Source organism: Trachemys scripta, chromosome 1, assembly GCF_013100865.1.
Source record: "Trachemys scripta elegans isolate TJP31775 chromosome 1, CAS_Tse_1.0, whole genome shotgun sequence".
Classification (NCBI taxonomy): Eukaryota; Metazoa; Chordata; order Testudines; family Emydidae; genus Trachemys; species Trachemys scripta.
The window spans coordinates 90,156,934-90,165,396 of NC_048298.1; the positions used below are offsets into that span (position 1 = coordinate 90,156,934).

At 41.1% G+C, this 8,463-nt stretch overlaps 1 protein-coding gene across 12 annotated transcripts in view; it reads right to left on the reverse strand.

Annotated features, from left to right (window-relative positions):
- Nucleotides 1-8,076, reverse strand: part of TNRC6B (trinucleotide repeat containing adaptor 6B) — a 215,188-nt gene extending 207,112 nt beyond the window's left edge. For all 12 annotated transcript variants that reach the window (XM_034776008.1, XM_034776095.1, XM_034775991.1 and 9 more), the window contains exon 1: nt 7,904-8,076. The gene's annotated coding sequence lies outside the window, so the exon portion shown is untranslated. The remainder of the gene's footprint in view (nt 1-7,903) is intronic.
- Between the last annotated feature and the right edge of the window lie 387 nt (nt 8,077-8,463).

Here is an 8,463-nt window from a genome sequence, read left to right on the forward strand (position 1 = left end):
AGCTGCTCAGACAGCTCCCGGGCTAGCCACATGGGCTGCTGCAGAAGTCATGGAGGTCACGGAATCCATGACTTCCATGACGAAAACGGAGCCTGAATTATGCTACCTTATTAGAAATAATTTTACAGGGCATTCTTGAATTTAAGCAACTGAATTCACTTCTGTTGGCATCCTTTTATCTGCGACAGACTGTGGGAATTGCAGCCTATGATGTAGATAGTTTGCAATGTCTCATGGGACCGAATAGTCCAATACAAGATTTGCATGATCTTTGGCAGTTATTGCAAATGTATCTTGGTTGGGAGCTGCTTGCTTTCTACAGGCTCTTTTCTCTTCAGGCTATAGAAGCCAGCTTCTGTCATGGACTCTGATACCCTGATGGAGACAATGGCGCCACTGAATTCACTTGGGAGTGAAGAAAAAGAGGGCTAATTTCAGCACTTAATCAGATGCAAAAGTTCAAAGCTACACTATTTTCCCTAAAGAATCATAAAGACTGTGCAAGACACTGCTATAGCTAGTAAGTGTTTTTACCTACTATGTTAACTTTAGCATATCTTTATTAAGGCATTGTTTTGTGAACATGAACCCAGCCATTTGAAATAATGTTTTCACTGTACAGCTAAAGGAGGTAAATCCATGTTTTCTTTCTATTGCAAACAATAGGGTTGAGTATCATTATGAAGGCTTCCAAATCACAGAAATGTCAAATTGCTGAGTACTGAAGAAGATTCTACAGACGGCTGCATGGAGAAATGAGAAGTGCTCTGATATGCCAAGATTCTCCAGAAGGAGCAAGCAGACTGTTTGCAAAAGTTAAAGGGTCAATTCCAGGGTAGAAATGAAATAAAAAGGTTTTCAAACACACACAGTGAACAATCTTGTGGAAGAACTTTTCACAACTACACCTATCAATTGGTGACATCTTCTAGCAAAGGAACTAACAAACAAATCTAACTTGTTGGATCAGCATTGGGATGCAGATAGTTCTAAAAGCTTGCCAAACTCACTGTTTCCATGTATTCCTCTGCCTGTCTATATCCAGCTGTTGTCGCTCATCTTATACTTCGATTGTAAACTCCTTGGGGCAAAACAGTCTTTTAGTTCTGTGTTTGTACAGAAAGTAGCACAATGGGATGCAGGTCCATGACTAGGGTTCCTAGGCACTATGGTAATAGAAATAATACTTCAGGGGGGGGGGGGGGGAGAAATCACATGCCTAACCAAATTAGTTATACTAGTCCAAATATCTGAGCCTAGACCAGGTATTAGTGTTTTGCTTAGAATAAAAGCTTTATAGTAACTAGTCCATACACACATGCATTAGGCAAGCATATTCTCATTGTATAAAACTCAGGCCCTGTCTACACACAAACTTGCATAGTTTAAAGGCATGTCTTTAAACCAATTCAGTTAAAACGGTACAAATCCCTACCCAGATGCTCTTATTTTATTGCTCAAGCTAAATAAGTATAAGCCACTCTTAAAACAAGAACATCCATGCAGGGTTTTCTGCCAGTTTAACTTAACTGGTTTAGAGACATGCTTTGAGTTACTTGCGCTCATAAAGGTTTAAATCTACACTGAATTCCAAAGGAAGTTAGCATAGAATTGCAGGACATAGTATCTGATCTTAGAAGGGTGACTTAACATGCACTCTGTTCTGGCTGTCTTGAAGTAGAAATAAGTTATGTAAGGCAAGAACAGGAAGACAGTCATTCAGTAAGGGTTTCCTTATGTGTGACTATTAAGACAGAAGGCAGAACCTGGAATTTGTCAGCTAGACAGAGGAGGAAGCTCTCTATGGCTACAAGAATTATCTTTTTGGTAGAGTGCTGCTGGATCCACTAGCATCAAGGTACCGATTTCTCATTATCAGGACTTCCGTAGTAGATCAGTCTTCACCCTCCAAGCAGTTCAGGACTCTACAAGAAACCTTATCAGTTTGTTTTCCATTACAGTCCTTCTTAATAATGCTGACTGTGAGGAATTATGAGATGGAATTTTAAAAAGTAAACTTAAATGAAAGAATGAGTAAGTGAATCTTGCCTTCCTTCATAACTCAATTATTTAGTTTCCCTTTTAAGCAACATGCTATTATTGTATCACCTCTTTCCTAATACTCTGTCAAGCTGCCTAAAAAATAAACTATCACCCCTTTATTTTTCATTTTGACTTCTTATCCTCTGATCCACTAATTAGCTTTTTTGGCCTTTGATCCTCTGCATGTATTTTGACCTTCTTGCCGCCTACCACTTTATACTTTACACTTTCATTTTGACCACTCTCTCTCATGGCATTCATCTTCCATTATAGTTTATAGTACCTTCCATTTCTCTTCTCTAATCTGATTATATCTTTTTCCACAACATAAAAAGGCCTCACTGGTTAAGAGGTTGGTTTTTTTCCAGTTTCTAGTTATAGTCATTTAGATATTTAAAGTTTATTTATTTTAACAGTGAAACACACTCAGGAAAAAAAAAAGTTTTCTTTCCACATCTTAAATAATCCACCACATTTTCACTCATCTATACAAAATAATTTAAATGTATTTCCTGGTTTATCTGATTTCTGACTACAGAGCCTGCCAATCCCCAGAAATGTAATCCATACAGACTTGGTGAAACTAGTAAAGGTCATCTCCATAGTTCAATAAACTGTAAACAAAAAGTTCATCCAAATGAGATTACAACCCCTGCACTCATGAAAACATAAAAGCTTCAGAACCTTCTCCCACAATGTCCATGCCATAGGACAAAGTTAACAGTATCCTTGCGCTCAGTATGCTACTGTGAGAGGGGTAATGTGAAGACTGACTGTTGTTTGTATATTGCTTTAAAAACACAAAGCATTGTCTAAATGCTGTATATTGTTATTATATGTCCATTGCTTCACAAATGGAATGAGCTACCAAATGCTTGCAAGCAAGTGTATCTGTTGCTCTGTGGATCTCGTAGCTAAGAATATTTTCACTATTTGTCTGGAGGGTACAGAGAAAAGACCTTTCTAAAAGTTATTTACTTTATTTTTTTTATATCAGGAGAGCACCTTTTATTACACATTGATATGGAAGGGAGTGGAGAAATCAGAGGATTTCTGACTTGTACTCAACCAGTCAAGGCCTAAACAGAAATCTCTCTACTGGCAGCTTCATCTGACAGCAACAGCTGCCTAGAGTACTAAAAGCATCCCTATTTCTATTAGCTGGGCTGTAACAAAAAGATTTAGTGTCAAATCCTGCAAAAAGCAGTATTCATTTTGTTCACTGCCCCACACACAGCCTAGGAGACGAACTGTAGAATGATTTTTTTATTAATTTGTGGAGAGGAAAAGAAGAACAAAGAAGAAAGACAATTCAGGTTAGGTTGGCTAAGTATATCCACAATTCAGCCAGAAGTCTTAACAGATATTGTTCTTTCCAGAAGAAGATCTTGAGCCGTAGGCTCTATTACACATCACATTGTCCTTCAGTGGGACAATCACTGGAAGTATGCTTTATTAATACAGCCTGTAATCCATGTGTTTATGATTAGAAAAATTATTACAATTCAAGAATGCTTATTTTCTTGTGATTCCTGTCCCATGAGAATACGCTCATGGGACAGGAATATATGCCAATATTTCTCAAAACAATACTATAATCATTAAAAAAGAATGTCAATGGACCATTTAGGCATAAAAAGTGACTTTCACAATTGTCATAAGGTGGAGAACGTTTTCTAAAATCTAGAGTTTTTTAAAAAATAGCCAGTGTTAGGACAAAACGACATTTGGTGGTGTCAGATACTTCACATTAGCTCTGCAGCATTTGTTATAATATTCTTAAAATATCACTAGGAAGATGGACCATGCTAGTTCACCACAAACAAAGATAGAGATATTGATTCTGAATTCAGAAATAAAAAGGAGAGAAAATGCTAAACAGTAAAGTTAAGATATCAGACAAAAATAGCTGTAACTTTTTTAAAGTATACCAGAAGTACAAAGCCTGCAGAAGCCTTGACTGATCTGTTGATCTATTAGGGAGTATAGCAAGCAACTGAGGATAAAAGACACTGCAGAGAAGTTAAATGATTTCTTTGCATCAGACTTCACTACAGAAGAAATCAGGGCAACATATACACTTACCAGGTAATAAGCAGTAGGTACAATCAGAATGATGTATAAACATAAGTGGTGATGAAACAAACAATTTAAACAGCAACAAGTCATGCTCAGGTGTGCAGCCAAGTGTTCTACAGGAACTGTAGAATTAAGTAGCTGAACTGTTAATAAAACAGACTCAGGGCTTCATTCTAGGATAACTTCAGTGCACACCAGCAGGGTCGACACAGACCAATTAACATGCAACACATTAGTGCATATTACCCCACTGTGTAAACAAACCCTCACCATTTAAAATACTCTCCACAATCTCATTAGAATACTATAATTAGGATTTTTTTTTTGTTATAAAGACATTGAAGATGACCAGTGTGAAAGGATTATTTTATGAGCTTGGTTTGACAACTTAATTACAAACCCAACTCTTTTACAAATGTGAACAGCAACTCTAATTTCACTAGAACAAGAATATTTAAACAGGTTCCTTTTTTTAAAAAAAAAATCTGAATTAATTTTATTGCAACTTTCTATTGTGTGCCATCCTTTTTTGGCTTACCCTTATTGTGTGCTTCTATCTTTGGCACAACAAAGTATTCCCAATCCTTTTGTGTGAGGCAGTTTTGCCACACTAAGGCTCCCTTGGCCTCAAAGTCTGCCCCCACCCCCCATAAGTTCTTTGTATAATTTATTTTATACTGCCACTAATTTTAAATTTTCAAATGCACTGCAAATTTTTATACTGACAACAGTGTAGGATTTATTGGGAGAAGACTGGAGGTTTTGACAGCTGGATAGGGAACAACTGAGGTTTTTGGTACCCAAGAAGGAATGCAAGTTTGTTTTAGTTCCTGTTATCCACAAGGTAACTGATGATTCTGATACTAGCAAAAGACCTCAATTCTTTCAACACCTTTTGGAAAGCGAAATGGGGTTGATTCCTAGTTCCAACACCTCAGAAACCCTTAACATCAGCTAGTTTGGCCCACTATACCCCAAACATCTGCCACTATGCAAAAATGACAAACATTTTAGCTTGATGTTTTTGCTAGAGTGATCAGCAGTGAAACAGACAACATTGACATTTAAATGGTTTATATTCCACAGAGGTGAATGAAAGTTCAGACAGCCTGAAACAACAGTGAAGTGTGAGGACTCAGCTATTACTTTGGCTCATATTTTGAAGGTTTAATTTTAAAATGAAAGCTTAGATTTTTCTGCCATAATATGCAGCAATATAAAAATATCTGCAGTAGTATGGAACTATATGTGCCTGAGGATCCTGATTATTCTGTAGGTAATGTGTCCCAATTTTTCCTGTGCACACCTAACAGCCATAGTCTGAAGAGATTCCCAATTCTGGACCTCCCATCAATATCTCCATGTGGATACTAGAAATCAAGGCTATGCCTTCACTGACTAAAAAGGTGTGCTTTTACAAGCTAAGACCCATTAGCTATTTTGCTGTAAAATCCTAGTGATGAGAAGGCTATGTAGTTTTTACTGGGATGTAGGTAGGCGACGTCAAACCCAGATTTGGGTGGGTGTGTGGGTGGGGTAAGTATAATCTTTACCTCACCTAGCTATATAGCTTGCACCGTACCTCCACGAGAGGACTTTACAGCAAGATAACGAGGCTTGGCAGAATTCAATTTTATTTTATTTTTTTTAATAATTTCTGTTTTTATTTTTAAGGTTTTTATTTTTATCAATTTGAAGTTTCACACATTTGGGACAGTATATGGGGGTCAGACAATAATAATTTAATTACATGAGACGCCAAGATTAAAAAAAAACAAAGCTTTATAAACTGTTAAAACACAAATTGTCTAACACTACGTCAAAATACACAAAGTAAATATCCTTAAATTGAACTCTAGTAAGTTCTCAAGCAGACTTTCTTCTTTGCCTATCTAAATTTCAATTATCGACGAAAATATTTTTTGACGGTTTGCATGTGTACGAGAAAGTTGGTATTTCCCCCAAAAAATTTAATCTCTCCAAGCCTAGAGATAACTACACCTTGCTGTAAAAAAAAAAAAAAAAAAAAAAAAAAAAAAAAAAAAAAAGGCAGCAGCTGACCTTTTTGGCAATGAAGAGACCTCCCAAACTGCTGTTGCAAGCCTGTAAGGCTATGTCATCACTACGTAATTAACTCCTCTCCAGTTAGCCTAGCTCCAGTGAGAGAGCCACACTGTGAAGTACCATGCCAGCTGAACACAGAATGATTACCTTACTTCACAGAATATATTTTACCAGTTTATGATTTGCACTAACTAGAGCTGTAGCCTATACCCCTTGATAGGCTATTCAATTAAACTGTTAAGGGCTAAACAGATTTGTCTTATTCTGAGTACATGAATACACCCATCTGCTCTTGTGCATTAGTTTACAACTGTAAAGTCACACAGATCTTCAAAATCAAGGGACTATACAAGCCATCAAAGACTATTACCATTTTTTGCAGCATCTTTCAAGAAAATCTAGAGTCTTGTTAAATGCAAAGGCAAGATACTCATGATTCTTAGCTAGTCATACAAGAGTTTATATTAAAGATAAACTTCCTTTCTTAAATATAAACATAGATGACTAGAGAAACTTGAAGCTGACAATACTCTGCAAGCAGTATATATTTCTTCAGACTGCTCAAAATAGTCTGCATATTAAAACCAAAAGTTTAAAAAACAAGATATACTTTTACATTAAAAAAGCCAAGGGGTCATACCATGTCTGACTGTGAATGCAAATACAGGGCCACAGCATGACCACTTATCTCTAGGTTCAGTTAAATAAATAAATAAATAAACAAACAAACACCTCACAAACCTAGATGACCTCAGTTATGTCCTATTCCTATTTAGTCACGTATAATATAGATTATTAACATATTAACATATGGAGCATCACAAAGCACCGTCTTGCAGGCTGCGTTAAGCAGCACTAGCAATTTGTCTTCTCACATTTTCCTATGAAACGAACAGCTCTGAGAACTGGTTTGAGCTTGGGACACACCTCTTAAGTTCGGTCTCTCCTCCCGCCTACACACACATTTTAACTAGCACCATATTAAACAAATCCAATGCGGTTTGCAGTGCTATGAAAATAATCTCGGGAGTTTATCCACACTCAGCGGAGCAGGCGAATTTCAGCCACTAAAGGTTTACTAGCGGCTTGTTCGCATTTGCGCTCAGAGAGGCTCCTAGTCCCTCCCTGGGGGCTCCGCTCTAGTCCCCGCTGCCGGCGGCCTGGGCTGTGCCGGGGGTCAGGCGGGATGCTCCGCGGGTCCCCTCTGGCCTCGCACGCCGCGCCGAGGACGCTGAGGCTCGTGCAGCGGGCAGAGAGCGGCGCTGCAGGCCCCATCCGGCCGCGGGCACACAGGGCCCCAACCCCCGCCCTGAGGGAAGGAGACCACGGGCTCCGGGCCCGTTTCGCCTCCCCCTAGCGGAGCCCGGGGCTGCCCCTCCCTCCGCACGGGGCGGGGCTCGGCCACCAGTTAAACTCCCGGCCTAGACACCCCCCACCCCCGAGCGGCCCCTGGCCCCGCGCACGTTGAGGGCAGCGCCTCAGTCCCCAGTCGGGCCGCCCCCAGCTCCGAGGCGGGAGCGGCCCTGGGAGACCCCTGGCGCGGCGGGGGAAATCGCACCTGGGCGGGGCCGGTCTCGAGTCCAGCCAGACCCCCGCTGCCCCTGGGTGCCGGGGAGGCGCCTGCCCGCGGGAAGAGAGGCAGCGCGGGCCCCCAGGGAAGAGGCTAGCGGAGACCCCGCCGAGTGTCTGTGCCCGGGGGGCCCTGTCCCGCACTCACCGCCGAGGAGCCGCCGCCGTGGTGCGCGTAGCCCCCTTCTTCTCGGCGCCGGGGGCGGCTCCTCCCGCCCGCTCGCTTCACCCGCCGGGGAAGCGCGAACCCCAGAAACTGAAAACAAAATACAATTAAAAAATAAAAACTTTCCTCGCCGCCGTCTCCCTCCCCCCAGGAGCACGAACCCAAACACACCGAGACACGCCTCCGTGCCGCCCCCCGCGCCGCTCACTGGACAGTGTTGCGACGACCTCCCCGCCCATTGGCCTCATTCCCTGCCCATCATACACGTCCTCGCCCCTTTTCACCCCTCCGTACTGTTAATTGGGTATTGCCTCGATGATCTCTCCACCCATTAGCCACAACTCTTGCCTATCATAACAATACCCACCTTTCCGCATCTCCAATTGGGTAGCGTCGTCACTACCTCCCCAACTATTGGCTAAATTCACTGACAGTCATATATTGATACGTGCCCCTCTACATAATTAATTGAATGGGCACTTCTTTTCCCTTCTCCCCATTGGCTACAAGCCCAGCCCGTTGGATGAGTTCACGCCCAATAC